The following is a 16,717-nucleotide window of genomic DNA, read 5'->3' as shown; positions in this document are numbered from 1 at the left end:
TAAACTGTAAGGTGCTGGTACATGCGAGTAGATTTGATCTTCTATTAAACAAAAATGCAATTACAGCTCTAAAAAGGTCAACCTAGACTTCTGTAACAGATCTGTTCAGGTCATCGCTGTTTCTCTGACCTTGTGAGTCTTTGGAATTTTAAAAGTGTATTTTGCTTGCCTTTCATGTGGTCTGTGTACAAGTCACTGTGGCGTATGCGGTCCTACAGAGCCTTGCTATAGACGTGACGAGCCCCCGCTATGTTGCAATGGAGAACAGGTTCAGTACGGAGCTGCCGAGAAAATTCAGCTGGAAAGCTCGTTGCAGAAAAGCATCGTTATCTGTGTCCAGTGGCAAAGCGTCCTTCGTGGGTGCTGAAGAATCGATTTCACAGGCTGCGGGTCCAGGCGATTTAGAGTGTTAAAGGTCCCAGCGAAAACGAAACGGCGCTGGTCCTTTTACACGCACGCACGCAACCAAATGCAAAGGACGCCGTAGTCGGCAGGATTTGAACCCGCGCGGGGAGACCCCAACGGATTTCAAGTCCGTCACCTTAACCACTCGGCCACGACTACAGCGAGCGCCGCGGCCGCTGCCTTCTTGCTACAATCGAACAGGGAGTGCGAGGCGGCGGCGGCGGCGGCGGAGGCAACTTTTTTCAAGTTCGCTCTCCGTTTAAGAAACCTTTTACGCCATACGTGCAAGCACACACACACACCTCAGAGGACTTAAGGGTGGCTTCAAGTTGGAATGATAAAGTCTCCCCGTTCGGACATGAAAACAGAACGTTCTTAGACAGAAAGCAATCAACAACGGAGACATGTGGACGACGATTTTAGTCACTGCACTTTGAATAGCATTTTTACTCCAGTTACAGGAGATGCACCAATGGCCCTTGACCTACGCTCTTACCAATGCCTTGAACATTCAAACAAAACAGCCCTCAAGTCCTGCGGTTTAATATAACGCTGTTACGTGTCGAGGCAGTATTTGACTCCGTCCTACCGTTGAGACACAGGGCGTACAGATGCAGCTATTCAAAACAAGCGGGCGATACCACATTATTTTGCAGTGCGCTTTACGCAGTCTACCACGAGTTACCGTAAATTCTCCTATAAAACCGCAATTAAAATAATAGTATCCGGAATTTCTGCAAGGTGGAGCTAATAAAGCTCAACCTGTCATGTTTGAGCTGTCGCCATCAAAGTCTTTAACGAAGATATTACTAATAGTATTAATAATGAATGACCTTGGACAAGCTGTAAACTCAAAGTAGTGCCCTGGTCCACATTCTTTTTTTCATTGACCGTCTTTGTAAAAGTAACACCACAGCATTTCGCAATCACGCATTTGTTTCCAATCATGCAAAGTACAGTAATTTTTGAGAATCTCCGATTCACCATGCCTTTCACATGCTCATAAAAGAGATTGATTTAGGAACATAAACATATTACTGTATGCAAACTGTACTGTATACAGTATGTATATGTACATGTATATTTAATGTCTTTACTGTGCCCGTTTAAGCATTGAATATTTATATGGAATTTTACCACTGAAGGGAAATCTTAGTACCTGAGCATAAAAAGAATAGGAGCATACTGTAACACGTGTGAAGGCCATAAACAATATTAATTTTGGAACTTAAACATACAGTATATGGCTGGTCTCGGTACTTTAAAGAAAACATACACACCAGTATTCCATTTCTCCCTAAACATTTTAAGCATCGAAGTCTTTAACTAACGTGATACTGGAGTCAACAAGCTCCGGTACAAGAATTTGATTAAAAGGGAATATAATATGGAATCGCGTATTTAAAGAAATTAATAACGATATAATTATACTCATGTACCGCAACACAAGAATTGTTACATAATGTTTTGTATGGCTTTTTCGACCCTCTTTGTGTGACCTTGCTGGTGGTGCTGTGGGTTAGCTTCCTGACTCCCACATCACATGTTGTGTGTTTGAATCCTGCTGGAGCCGTTACTTTTTTTTTTTAATAAACATTTTTTTTTAAAAATACAATGTTTCCCTGGCTCAGAGATTAAATAAAACTTCACTCGCACCAAACAAATTTATATTTCTAATTATCACAACATGATCAAATTTAAGTCATTTTAATAACAATGAATAGTCACCTAGGCGTTACAATATAAACATTTATATTGATTTAAAACCCATAAATAAAGCTGATACTGTTTAGACTTTTAATTATTTAAAACTGTATTACAGCAGCACAATGCACAATGCAACGTAATAATAATAATAATAATCATAATAATAATAATCATAATAATAATTGCTTACATTTATATAGCGCTTTTCTGGACACTCCACTCAAAGTGCTTTACAGGCAATGGGGACTCCCCACCAATGTGCAGCATCCACACATAAATTGCTATCTTTGTCTTCCGTGTAATAATGTTCACCTCTCTGTCCAGCAATTTAACAATAGTAATAATAATGAACTTTATTGTATATGGCGCCTTAAAAGCCAGCTCCTCAAAGCGCTTTACAGGATAAAAACAATAACAACAATACTGTTAGGCTGGGCAAACGATTTTTTTAAAAGAAATACAAAATGAGATATAATGATGTGTTCCGGCTTAGACATTAATGAAGAGCATAACACGTGGGTGGCCAGCGGGAGTGCTGGCTGTGACGGATTAAACCAGTTTCACAGGTATTTTCACAGTAGAAGGGGACCAGATTTCCAGCGAAAGACACCTCCCCCCTCAAAAACCAAGGAAGTACAGTACTTACTAGTTAAGAAAGCCAGGCTCCTCAACGAAATCGCTTTAACATGCTAATGCGATGGTGTAACAGTCCGGGCGTGGCAAGCTTCTAATGTCAACCTGACTATGGCGAAAGGAACCCTTCTTTTATTGGAAGAAAATGAACATATTCTAGTCCTAAATGAATTAATAGCAAACATGGTTTACATAAAAGACATTTTTCCAAGAAAGTTTAGCCTTTGTCACTAATGAAACCACTAAATAAAGACATAAATAAAGAAATCCCCTGGTGCAACATTCACAGGTTAGACAGGAGGTTCAGCTGGATGATGAGACTACTGCGCTGTGGACACACCTGATCCCAGATGCCGATTCCCTCTGCTGTGACCCAGGGAACCTGCAGTCAGGTAACATTATTTCTCACAACTACCAGGTAGTGAGTGAGATTGACCTGATTGTTCCTGCCTCAACGGCAGGGTTGCCAATACACCCAGTCCCCCAGAAGGGACAGGGAATGAAAGCCGAGCCGGTTTTCTTACAGCCACCAGCTCAGTTTGTCAGTCTGAGTCTGACCAACAGTGGTTCAGCACCAACCACTGGAGCTGGATGGGCAAGCCACCTGACTGTTAGTGCAGAACATGGAAAAGGGGGGTGTCAGAATCCCCGCCTGCACTGACATGGGCCTGGTGGGTGATGGTGAGTTCAAAGACAGTGAACTAGCTATCCCAGTGCTGGGGCAGCTCCCTGAACCCCTAGAGAGGGAAGGGGGGAGCGAGCAGGTGTCCTACACCCACGCCCAGCGAACGATTGTAAACATGCCAATAGAGGGATTCCTCAATCAGGAAGTGTGCAGGGTGGACCTGAACAGTGAGAATGGAGTAACAATCCCAGATCCCTCAGGTGCTCCAGATGACCACTAAGCCAAGGGTCAGGCATGCTCCACCGCTGCACCACCCCCTGCAGGGTTCCTAGAGCACAGGCATGAACAAATCGAAAAAGCAGATGTCCTGGAAATGGAGGAGCAGCATCAGCAGCTGCGTCAGATCTCCTCAGATTTCCAGGATGTTGGTGCCCAAGATGCCACATGGCATACTGAGAAAGAGACCATGTACATGCTGCGCCAACTTAGAAAGGCAACAGTCACTCAGAAGGAGATGACTGGGATCAGCCACCCGAAAAGACTTTTGGGAGGACTGATTGCTGCCGCCACTGTTGTGTGTTTGCTATTTCTGATAGGTTTGCGTGCTACTGGCCCCAAGGAGGCCATAGTACAGCATGGTAACTTGACACTGTACGGTCTGGAACCAGACAACATAAGACCAAACTTGAGGTCGTGGATGCCTTCAGGTGCCACACTATTGAATTGGATAGAAATCCAAGAAACAGTAAGCCCTCAGGAGGTACAGGTAGTTAGTTTGCTTTAATGGAACAAACCTCCAAACCACCCTGGCAGGTGCCCAACACAGGTGTCATGGTTCATCAGGGGGGCTGGGAACAGGAACCGGTGTTATTGTAACACTGCTGCTGGGAAGCTGGATCATGGCTGACAATGTACTCTGAATGCTGTACTCTTACATCAAGATGTACTCCGGGTAGCACAAATGAGTCAAAGGTAGCATTTCAAAAGAAAGGAAGTTACTTCTTCCCCAAATATCTGCCTACAGAGGTATCAGATACTGACAGTGAACTTCCTGATTTGTAATGCCTAGACTGAGATGATGTCTCCTACCGTGTTTATACATACTCCAGATGTTATTCATCCTGTTTGTTCCCAATGCTGGTTCCGGTATGAATTCTTGAGGAGAAATGTGGACATTTAAGGTTAATGTTCTAATGACAGGGGACATCACTTAACTCTGTTTTGTTTTGAAGGCAACAACGTCTCAGGACCTCGTGACCTTCAAAAAGGGGGGATATGTAGAGGCAATGCTTGTTAATAAGACAGAAATAAGTGTTGCTGTGCTTTCCCAAATGAGGCCCCATCTCTCTCTTCATCTCTGTGGTGCAGCCACAGAGAAACTATTCATGCAGGCTGATTTAAAGATGTTTTCTTTTGATAAGGGACAGCTCCCAAATGGGGATGCACTTAGCTAAGCCTGGCTATCATGATCAATGGTCATCCATTGGCGCCTATCTGTCTAGGGAGTGCCAGATGGACATCTGGATTGCATTCCTAGGTGTCAGGAGTAAGTGACTCATATCTCACCTTGATCAACCAGTCAGGGACTGGTAGGGCAATGTAACCCATGTGGGACTCTAATGCCCATTAAACTTTCAGCCAATGACAAGCCAAAGTTCCTCCAGGTAAAAACAGGCAACAGAGAGCCTGGAGAACTTGAACTTGAACTTGAACTTTATTGCCATATGTAACCGGTACTGGTACAATGGAATTCTTACTTACAGAAAGTCTCTCGATTGTAAAACAAGTGTAAAAAACAAAACAAAGTGCAACCAGTGCATCAAGACAATGTACAAACACACAATAGACAATGTGCAGGAGAACTAGTAGGACTATTCCAGTAGGAGAATTCTAAGGAGAATTCCAGGGGTGCAAGACAATTCCATGGCAGGATGGCCCAGGAGCAGAAGGCTCCCAAGGGCAGGACATTCTCACAGCACGCCTCCTGACCATCCTGAGACTCAGCCCGGACAACCACGGAACGGCCAGTGTGTCCGACTGCCAGTACTTTCCTCTGTTCTAAGAGTCGAGAGTGGAGGTTGCCACGAGTAACCAGAGGATCCACCCGAGGTTAGCATCAGCAGCAAGCCTCGTGAACAGGTCGGAACTGTGGACAGCTGAATCACTAATCAGAACAAGCGCTTCATCAGGAACGAACCGGTCCTCTTCCTGACCTGCTGGGACCCACAGTCATCTTTTCTCCTGTGCATAAACTTTGCTAGTTAAAGCCAACACTAACTAGCCGGTCAGTGAGCATCAGCAGCGCACTGTCGCAAACCGCACAGCACAACCTGGCACCAAGCCAGACAGCGCGGATTGGACAGCAACAAGCCTGCAACTGCTTCTTTGAGTCCGCAGGAGATCTGAATCCCCAGAGATTGGATGAGTATTCAACTTCAATGCATTACAGCTCGAGAATTCAATTGTCATCCCAACCAGTTGATACCAATTTAATTCCTAAGAGTTATGTACTTGTTTTGAGTATCCAATGTAGAAGTTATAACCAAGTTAATTTACGAAACGGTCTCAATGAATGATATACTGAACATATGTCCTCTTGATATATGTAACTCTTTGTAACTGACTGAATATATACCTTTTGTATTCTGATAAACCTCTAGATAAGATCTGTTAGGTTTACATGCATATTCTATGTATTAATAAATGTATCCTCGTGTATTAGTACCTATGTGTGTGCGTTGTTTGAGTTATATCGCATGGTTGGATTCTAAGGCCATCCAAAGAATCATTTTATGATTTACTGCTACAATTAATAATTGTCCCAGTTAATCCCCAAACCCTACAGAACTGGTGCCTTCAGAGAGCACGCTACAATCTATACAAGTACGATTCTAGAAATGCTCACCAGATTACGTTTTAAGAAGGAACTGCGCCTCAGGTTCCGCCGAGATCTTAACTCGGATGGCAGGATTCAGAGTCCGGAGTGCGGACTGATGGCGCACGGAAGGTCCATATACTGTGGATCCCTCAGTGAACTTCCGCGTATTCAAACCGCCAGCGTGTGACTCCCCTGTCCCCGTGACCTCATTACTCTGCTCTCTCCTCTGTGCAGCCGAGCCTGATTCACGGTAAAGTGAAAACAAATATGCCCTCAACGTGAGATTTACTCTGGAGCGAGGATAGATGTTACCTTTTTATCATTGAACAGGATGTATGTGATGTGGCGACTAGGTTCAATTTTGTATCCTCTTTAAAAGATTAAGGACTGGGGTGAGCGTGGTTTACCACCCTTTTAGCTAAGAACCCGACGTGCGCACCGTTTAAGCTGCATAGACTCGGTCGTTTAACTCTTCTCCATTAGCAGGGTTAAGGTTAAAGAAAAAAAACATTGCTGACTTCTTTTTTTTTTGCCAGCCGCTAGCGCTGATTAGCAAGGTTTGTATTTCATGTTTTGCAAGTTCCATCCATTTTAAGAAAAACAAGTCGCGTTAAAGACAGGAAATGAATACTTGCATTTAATTAAGTCTAGCCGTAGGCGGTTGTCTGTAAGGACCAGTTCTGTTCGAGAAGACAGAACAAAGAAGGCACCACTGGGATTCGGACTCAGGATCTTCTGTTTAAGAGACAAGCGCTTTAACCAACTAAGCAACGGCGCCCCGGTAGTGTTGTCCTTTTGCAGCCACTTGGACACACCACTCAGACACATCTGCATTCGGTGTGTGCTCCGCCTGCTCGCTGAGCAAGTTGCCACCTTTACATACAATAGCAACATCGACACCAAGAGAAAGGATGACAAATGGCTTTTATCTGGAACTTTTCATGTCCAAGGAGCTCAATGTGCTTTCTGTGTACAACAGGGCCACTGAACTCCACACTGGCCACTGAACCACAGCAGTGGCTTGCTGGCTTGACATCTCCAAAGGAAAATGTTGAAATCGCATGTGGAACAGGAAAATGACCCTCGAGTATGAGGGAAAAAAAAGAAAAAGATCATCTGGAGCGCGCCAACCCATGTCTGGACAGCCCAGTTTCATCGACGAGGTGGCCGAGTGGTTAAGGCGATGGACTGCTAATCCATTGTGCTCTGCACGCATGGGTTCGAATCCCATCCTCGTCGCTCTCTACGTTTGACGTTGGCTCTCCCTTTGTTTGCTCCAGTACTAGAGCCTTACATTTTCTAGCGGTGGCTAAACATGGTATAGTAGGCTAACGTTGGTATCGAGCAGTGGTAGTAACAGTATTTACGTGCCGCTGCTGCCAAGTGGCTCTGGGTTGAGACCGCGTTTTCACTTACTTGCAGCACAAACGGAGAAAGCGATTTTTGACAGTCTCTCGAGAGACTGCGCTAGGTGTTTAGGGATAGACTTTGTCAGTTCCCCCTGGGATGATGGCCTCTCAAATAGTTTGTGATTCCTCTAGACGTTTATACAGTAGAAGCCTGCTTCGTGGCTTAAATCCAAGCTAAGGAAACGAGTTAGAGGTCTGATGCAGAACTGCGAATTCAATGAAGGGGAACACTACAGTACATTGCACTGTATGTGTGAGGAAAGCTGCCCCCTTCTGTTCCTTGTCGACCGAACAGAGGACTGTAAAGGATACCGCCAAGAAACTTTAGGATGCTGGTTGGAATCCAGCTCCAAAGAAGCCCCTTTGGGTGTTATGTAATCAAAAAGTAAGAACAGAGAATCTCCCTTTGATCAAAAGCGCAACAGAACTGTTTTCCGTGGAGCAGGTTTCAGACCCGTAGACCTGTTTTATTTGTAGGGCAGGGCACATTCCCAAACGCGAATCTCCTGTTTTAGAAATGCTTTGGGCGGCGTGAAGTGAAAATAAGAAGTGGGCTCCAGATGCACATGGAAGCAATCAAGTGTTTCATCCGAGCTGTTTCAAAGACTGCTCAACAGCTTTCCTTTTACAGAGGCCCAACGATTAATGATGGGGGTGCACCCTTCAATGTGCCTTACGACTCTAGGGAGTGATTGAGACGATTCGTAGCGTGTGTTCATTTCCCTCTATTCCCCATGTTGCAGTGGTAAGATGACGTAAATTCCTGCTTCGACACGTAACGGCATTATAATCAAGTACAGGAGCTGAGGGCTTTTGTTTTGTTTTGTTTTCTATGGCGTTCGTAAGCGCGCAAAACAAAGACAATTCCTGCGTCTAACACGAATGTAAATGCTTTTGAAAGTGCAGTGTGGTGCAGCTTGTAAAATCCTTGTCCACATTTGTGGTTTGTTGATGTTTTTTCTGTCTGCCAAAGTTGCATTTTGACATCCGGACGGGGAGACTTTATCATTTGAACGTGAAGCCAGCCTTAAACCCTCTGAGGCGTGTCTGTCTGCCGGCATGTATCTTGTGAAAGGTATTTTTTTTTTTAACGGAGAGCGACTTTAAAAAGGTTTCCGCAGCCACCTCGCACTCCGTGTTAGATTATAGGAGGAATGCGGCGGCGGCGAGCTCGCTGTAGTCGTGGCCGAGTAGTTAAGGCGATGGATTTGAAATCCATTGGGGACTCCCCGCTCAGGTTCGAATCCTGCCGACTACGGCGTCTGCTGCACGTCACCTTGTGCCTGTGCGGCAAAGGCGAAGTGCCGCTTCTCCTTTCCTGGTACTATAAAAATGCTACATCGCTCGGTCCTGCTTCCATGGAAAGCAGTTCTTCAGGTAAATCTACTCTCTTACCAAAGCTGTTAGGTTCCTTTCCGTGGTGAGATGGGTTGTCATGCAACGCTGCCACATAGTGCCGACAGACAAGTGTGTTGCGGGAGAAGAGAAAAGTGTTTGAAGATTTAAGAGTGTCTTAGGTGGAGCCAAAATCAAGTGTCACAAATGCAAGTGGGAAGATTTCCAATGTTTAATATGGTCAAAATAAGCGGAAGTTACCAGCTGGTCCGGCACAGTCTGCCATGCTTTTGTCATATACTGTAAAGTGGTGTGGAACTGGGTGTCGAACTGGAGCCTCACCATTTGCATATGTGAGGCTCCAGTTATACATCGAGTGTCACATTAAATGACAAAAATGAAGAGAGTTAAAGCACCTGGAGAGGTTTTCTTACAACTTTTGAGCTGACACAGTTTTGGAAAATGTTTCCTTCACGCTGCACTGAACAACATAGGCAGCCAAGAGTCTCCAAAACAAAACAGAATGGACAGATAGGAGAAAATTCCCACTCGTCCTGAAGTTCCCAAAATCCAGCACTGAGCGTAAACAAAGTGTCTAAGTAGCGTGGGAATGCTAACCCTAACCCTACCTGGAGTTTGAGCAATCAGGCACTGAGCGTAAGAAGATGAGTCAAAGTAACGTCTAATCGGATTAGTTTCCTTAGAGCTGGTTCAGAGTTTGCTCAAGAGTTTACCTTTCACAGATGCGCAAAGAAGAATGTTGGGGGTGCACGCTTCAAGGCGCCTTACAGCTGTAGGGAGTGATTCGAGACGATTTGTGGCGTGTGCTCATTCCCATATACCGTACGACCCGGGGTGCAGTGCTAGGATGACGTACAATACCGCTTGGGCACGTAACGGCGTTATATGCAAGTGCAGGACGTGAGGGTTTTCGTTTGTTCGTTTTGTTTTGCTCTGCTTTGCTTTGTTTTGCTTTCCATCGCGTTGGTAAGAGCGTAAATAAAAAGGCGATTCCTGTGTCTACCACTAATGTAAGAGCTATTTCAAGTGCGACGTGGTGCGGCTTTTCAAATGCTTGTGGGCATTTCTCTGTTGTTGATTCTTTTTTTGTGTGTAACAAAGTGGCATTTTCATGTCCGGACGGGGAGACTTTATCATTCCGACATGAAGCCACCCTTAAGTCCTCTGAGGCGTGTCTGTCTGCAAGGCTTGTATTTTGGAAATGTTTTTTTGAAACGGAGAACGACTTTGAAATAGGCTTCCGCCGGCGCCTCGCGATCCAGGTAAGATTGTAGCAAGAACGCAGCGGCGGTGGGGCTTGCTGTAGTCGTGGATGAGTGGTTAAGGCGATGGACTAGAAATCCATTGGGGTCTCCCCGCACAGGTTCCAATCCTGCCGACTACGTTGTCTGCCTTCAGTCGGTGTGTTTCGGCACAAGCCCAATCGCTTGTACCCGCTGCCTTGGAAATAAGTTCTTCAGCGTCCGCAAATGGCATTTTGCAGCTGGAAGCAGATGTCGACGCGTTTTGTACAGAGCACCAAAAAAGCGTCTTTTTTGAAGGTCCAGACGCTGAGCATTGGTGGTTCAGTGGTAGAATTCTCGCCTGCCACGCGGGAGGCTCGGGTTCGATTCCCGGCCAATGCAGTGGCTTTTGCAGCGAGCGGCTCCATCACTTGCATCCCCTTGCAACTCGCAACTGAAAACCCACTGAAGCTAAGCAGGTGTGAGCCAGGTCAGTACCTGGATGAGGATGAGCTACAGGGAAAAACAAAGCTTCCAGCTGGAAGTGGTGTTAATGGTGCCGGCGGGGGGGCGCTCACCCTGAGGTCTGTGCGGGTCCCAATGCCCCAGTATAGTGACGGAGATGCTGTGTTGTAAAAGGGCGCTGTCTTTTGGATGAGATGTAAAACCGAGGTCACAGCGCTCTGTGGTCATTCAAAATGACCACCAAAACCTTTGACAAAAGCTCTTGGTAATTGATGGTCTTCAATAATGCTTCTCCTTTAGGTACATTTTAAATCAGCTGAAAAATGCTGTGAAATGGGGGGGCACTTCAGGCCAGTGTAGGATTTGGGTTACAAGAACCATGAAACTGCACGAGAAAGCCCGTACACTGAATTACACGGCTTTCTATTCAAAGGAGGACAAAAGAAATTCCCTGAGTTTGATTTTTTGCATCACAGAGAGGAGCACTGTCGTGAGGCCGGTTAGCTCAGTTGGTTAGAGCGTGGTGCTAATAACGCCAAGGTCGCGGGTTTGAGCCCTGTACGGGCCAGGTCTAGGTCCAGGTCCATGTTTGTGAAACAGGCAAATGACTGTCTCAGGGGCCCATTCCTCATTCTCAAGACACATGTATGCAGTATGTACACCGTGCATTGAGCAATAGGGACTGAATACACCACAGGTAAGGTTAGAAGTCATTCTGAGGTGCCACATGTGAGGGATACAGCTAGGCATCCGAAATGTAGGGTTTGAGACCCTTCAGGAGTACTGCATCCTTTGAGACAGACCCATGCATGTTAAACAAATGATCATTTCTTTCGGCATTAGGGACTAAATATACTCAACATATGATGCTAAAATGTTATTTTTACATATATTAATGTAATAAATGATTGCTTATGTTTTATAAACAAATCTAATTAAAATAAAAGCTTAAGTTTTGTATTTATCTTGTACCATAGAACATGATTTTCTTTGTATTTCAAGCCCACAAAGTGTCCAAATGACGCACTACATGATATAAGGAAGATTATCACATGCATATCGGTATTATCTTTCTCATGAAAATGCATTCCTTTCATTACCTTTTACTTTTTAAAATGAACTCAAATTGAGTATAATGTAATAATTTAAGTAGAATAGATTCTAATAATATAATGATCCAGTGTTTTGCACTACTTCACTGCTTCACTGCTCTATGCCATCTGGAAATAAATCCTCAGACTGCTTACTGCCCTGGGCATGTACCAATAAATTAAAGGAGCACATCTGTTTATCACTGCGTTGAAGCAGGAGACACACAGTCTCTGCAAACACATCCTAGATACAGTGTTCCAGCACCTTTGACCTCATCCAGAACATATCATTTCTTGAAAGGGATTGCTGTCCGAATGCACATCTGAATCCCAAACAGAATCTCTAGTAAAATACGATCATTTGTGAAACAGGCAAATGACTGTCTCAGGGGCCCATTCCTCATTGTCAGACACATGTATGGAATGCTTTCACCGTGCATTGAGCAATAGGGATTAAAAACACCACAGGTAAGGTTAGATGTCATGTTCTATGATCATTTCTTTCAGCATTAGGGACTAAATATACTAAACGTATGATGCTAAAATGTTATTTTCACATATATTAATGTAATAAATGATTGCTTATGCTTTATAAACAAATCTAATTAAAATAAAAGCTTAAGTTTTGTATTTATCTTGTACCATAGAACATGATTTGCTTTGTATTTCAAGCCCACAAAGTGTCCAAATGTTCTATGATCATTTCTTTCAGCATTAGGGACTAAATATACCAAACGTATGATGCTAAAATCCTGAAAAAAGGATGTGCTCCATCTCGTCAGTAGATTGGATTCCAAAACTGATTTGGGTCAATATACATTACCTTTGAAATTAAAGTACAGTCTACTGTAGGGAACCATCAACTTAGAAAGCATTGGCCTTCCCTGGGGGTCAGGTAGGTGCAAAAGATAAACCTTTATCCTATCTTTATCTTAAGATAAGTGGCCAAGCAGTATTTTTCCAAGTTTCACCAAGCACATCATGTTGCCATAGTAGACAAAGTTCTATAAAATGTTAAATAACTTTTAAAAAAAGTATCCTGGTCTTACAGTACTGTACAAGGTGAATTAAACTGTCCCTGGTAATAAAAAGTAATTAGAAGCATCTCAGAAACTTTATCTCTAGAAACATTAGCTGTTTTATATCATGTAATTTAGTGTGATGTTGTCAGAATTCAAGGACATTATCACACACAGAAATTGGTTCAGTTAAATCTAAAAAACACAGCTAAACATGGGTTTAAATGTAACAGAAGTCTTACCTCTTGTCAAAAGATTTAATTCAAGAAGCGATGTAATAAATGATTGCTTATGCTTTATAAAGAAGCTTAAGTTTTGTATTTATCTTGTACCATAGAACATGATTTTCTTTGTATTTGAAGCCCACAAAGTGTCCAAATGATGCACTACATGATATAAGGAAGATTATCACATGCATATCGGTATTATCTTTCTTATGAAAATGCATTCCTTTCATTACCTTTTACTTTTTAAAATGAACTCAAATTGTGTATAATGTAATAATTTAAGTAGAATAGATTCAGGTAGGAAATATAGAGTCATGATGTTTATGGCTGACATCATTTCACATGGGTGAATTTTAAGCTAAGAAATAAAAACATTTACAATGAAGATACCATTGCTTAATTTTAAATGCCTTTAAAAAATAAATACCTCCTGAGAATAATTTGCCACTCCCAGATCCTTGGTAAGGTACTGTTTGAATCCAATCAGGAGAGGAGCATCCAGGGAGTGCTTTCTATAGAGTCCAGCTTGGGCCACTCTCTTCCGGCCTGCTGATACTTTTTAACTACTCAGGGCCTGTAAGGATATAAAACACCGGTTTAAACATTTTATACCTATAAGACAAATTAGAATTTTAGTAAAAAATAGATACATCTGAAAAATAAAAAAGTCTTACTGCTGATAGAGTTCTTCAGAGCTCACATCTTCCCCTTCCTTATGCGCTTCTGTTTCAGTTTCTAGAGCAGCCTCTGGCATCTCTTCCTCCTGGACAGCGGCCTCTTGCTCAGGGCCGCTGGAATGCAGGTAGATTCTTTTCAACATGCTTTTACATAATATGTTGTAACAATGATTTCAAAAAGAAACTACAGAAGCCTTACAGATTAAAAATATCTCACCTTGCCAATGTGTCTTCAGGCTTCCCATGTACAAAAAGGCCCAAGGACTCTAGCAGTCTTACAACCACTATCCTGTTTGCCTCACCAGACACGATCTCTATTCTGTGGTAATCCACGATGACCCCGTTCTTCAGGTGATTCATCATGTCCTCCCTCGCCTGTTGAGAGGCCATCCTGATCTTTTCTGCCGTGGCGTGCTTCATACACGCCCTCTTCAAGTGAGCAGGAAGCTGATCAAGAGTATTCAGGCACATCTTGCACACCAGGGGAATCCTCGCGGGTTTCCTTTGAAAATAAATAATACCATCTGTGTATAGAAACAAGCTAAGACTGATTTCTTAAATTATCCTTAATTTTCTCTCTCATAGTTTGAGCATAATGAACACTTACTTGGTCTCAGTCACAGACTTTCCAATAGAAGCCATTGTGGAGTTTAGCAACTGCAGGTCCTAGAAGTGGGGAAGGAATTTTAAAAGAGAAATTGAATTACAATACAGAAGGAATGGCTGAGGGTTCACTGAAATATATAAATATACAAATTCCAAAGACTGAGTCCATATAGAAACAACTACCTTTCATTTTCAGTATAAGAAAAAAAAACATTATCTTCCAAAGCATCATAAAATTGTCCCTTCTTCCAGACTCTACTTATCTCTTGTAGTAGTATAGCAGACCTTTCCAGGTGAGCAGATCACAGAGTCCGAAATGAGCTTCCTCCATCAAGCAAAGTACCTGAACATGACTCTGTCTTCATAAAAGCGCCCCTGTAATAAAGAAATTAAATCCGAAATCAAGAGGGCAGTTGCCTACTGAAATACAAGAAGTCATCAATTTTAACCTAGCAACACATTAAAGGCTGCATCTATACAAGTACGATTCTAGAAATGCTCACCAGATTACGTTTTAAGAAGGAACTGCGCCTCAGGTTCCGCCGAGATCTTAACTCGGATGGCAGGATTCAGAGTCCGGAGTGCGGACTGATGGCGCACGGAGGGTCCATATACTGAGGATCCCTCAGTGATCTTCCGCGTATTCAAACCGCCAGCGTGTGACTCCCCTGTCCCCGTGACCTCATTGCTCTGCTCTCTCCTCTGTGCAGCTGAGCACGACTCACGGTAAAATGGAAAAAAATATGCCCTCGACGTGAGATTTATTCTGGAGCGAGCCAGTGTTGCGCATAGCTGCCTTCAAAGCAGTTAACCCAGGTTCGATTCCCGGCCAACGCAGTTGCGAATGTTTTCAAATGCTGTCATGAGCCTTGGATTGTGACTAGCAAAGCGAAGCCTTTTGAAAGAGCTAAAGCACTGCAAAACGGAATTGAAGGAGAATCTTACAGGGGATTCTGAGCAGTGTCTGCATACATGCAGTCAGATAAAGGTGCTGAAAGCTTGAGCTACTCTCAATGTCATGCTGCCCTTCCCCGGAGTAAATCTGTTACATTGAAAGAATGCTTCTGGCAGGTTCAAAAAGGGACCCTTGTTAATTGGAGAAATCAATGATTTCGAATGAATTCTGTATGCGTTAAAAGACAGCTATACACAGAAAACATGCAGGACACTGCTCATGATGTTTCCCGAGCCGAAACACAGTGCGTTTTTCCAAGCCATTTGACAAAGCCCACCCACTGAAAACTGCAGCAGATCGTGTAAAGACGTTCAACTTTGTAACTACTGCACGCACAGGAAGCAGAATAAATTCCTCTTTTCAAACTGTCAAAGGTTTGCTTTGCGAACGCTGCAGGACATCGCACAATCTCTTTTGAATGGGGACAAACGATTTCTTATGGGGCGCAGTAAGTACAGACGTTTAAAATGCTCCACTCATGCCGACGATGCAGCATGAAGAAGCGCAACCTAACGTTTGACAGACAAAAGCCAGGCGCCGCTATGAGCAATATGAAATCATACTGACAGCACACGGCGTTTCGCGCTGACACAAAAGTAATCTCGACAGACGCTGTTCTCTGCATAAAGCTGAAAGAGCTAAAGAGCGTTTCTGTTGACACGTAACAAGCTCGTTTCTTTCTACCATGATATCACCGTGACCAAATCTGTCTTTAAACACCTTGCTCAGTCTCTGACGAGACTGTCAAAAATTGCTTTCGCCGATTGTATTGCAAACCGGTGGAAGCGAGTATTGGGAAAAGTTTTCAACTAGCAATAATCGCGCCTCGGCTAAACCTCACAGACTACGATACTGCCACTGCGCAAAGCTGACGGTTGCCGGGCAACCGCGGGGATCCTATGGAAATCGTTATCGATCGTCTCATGGCATGTCGTTGCTATAACGCTTCATATTTGTCGTCTTCTTCTTCTTCTAGCTTGAGGTTTTGAAGAATTTCATGACAGACAAGGGCTCCGTTGGGAACAAAGGGCGTTGTGAGAAAACCGTTGCTTATTTTCAGCAGCAGAAATACAACCCTTTAAATACAAGATGACAGAACAATGACGAAGGGCATGCCGGGAGGAACTCATGCACTACAGAGGAAAGGGGGCGGGCACGTACAGTTCACATTCAAGCCACAAGTACTCTTCTTGGATGTTGCACAAACAAATCCTAACGTCTTGAAAGCATTGCAGCATGTTTGTGTCCCACTTCCCGTGGCTGCGGGACGACTGACACGAACGGACAAACACAATCTGTGGCGTTTAGCGTGAAATAGTCTTGCAGGCATCGTGCTGTCTCACTGCATTATTATACCGCTGGAGGAAACAGTCCATCTGGCCATGAAACTCATTTGAACGTCTAGCTACAGCAACTAACAATATCATGATTTATTCAGGAT

General features: G+C 43.7%; 5 non-coding genes across 5 annotated transcripts; 3 read left to right on the top strand and 2 right to left on the bottom strand.

Moving 5' to 3' along the window:
• Positions 1-482: 482 nt before the first annotated feature.
• On the bottom strand, positions 483-564 carry trnas-uga (transfer RNA serine (anticodon UGA)). The gene has a single exon. It is a non-coding gene; the product is annotated as a tRNA-Ser (tRNA).
• A 6,841-nt stretch (positions 565-7,405) lies between these two features.
• Positions 7,406-7,487, top strand: trnas-gcu (transfer RNA serine (anticodon GCU)). Its single transcript has one exon. It is a non-coding gene; the product is annotated as a tRNA-Ser (tRNA).
• Positions 7,488-8,833: 1,346 nt separating this feature from the next.
• Positions 8,834-8,915, top strand: trnas-uga (transfer RNA serine (anticodon UGA)). Its single transcript has one exon. It is a non-coding gene; the product is annotated as a tRNA-Ser (tRNA).
• Positions 8,916-10,567: 1,652 nt separating this feature from the next.
• On the top strand, positions 10,568-10,638 carry trnag-gcc (transfer RNA glycine (anticodon GCC)). Its single transcript has one exon. It is a non-coding gene; the product is annotated as a tRNA-Gly (tRNA).
• A 5,367-nt stretch (positions 10,639-16,005) lies between these two features.
• Positions 16,006-16,146, bottom strand: LOC148634928 (U4 spliceosomal RNA). Its single transcript, XR_015933420.1, has one exon. It is a non-coding gene; the product is annotated as a U4 spliceosomal RNA (small nuclear RNA).
• Positions 16,147-16,717: the final 571 nt, after the last annotated feature.

The sequence above is a fragment of the Lepisosteus platostomus genome, unplaced genomic scaffold, assembly GCF_059453375.1.
Source record: "Lepisosteus platostomus isolate fLepPlt1 unplaced genomic scaffold, fLepPlt1.hap1 Scaffold_30_H1, whole genome shotgun sequence".
Lineage (NCBI taxonomy): Eukaryota > Metazoa > Chordata > Actinopteri > Semionotiformes > Lepisosteidae > Lepisosteus > Lepisosteus platostomus.
Note: the sequence above shows the minus strand (reverse complement) of the source record. Positions and strands in the feature narration are given on the sequence as shown.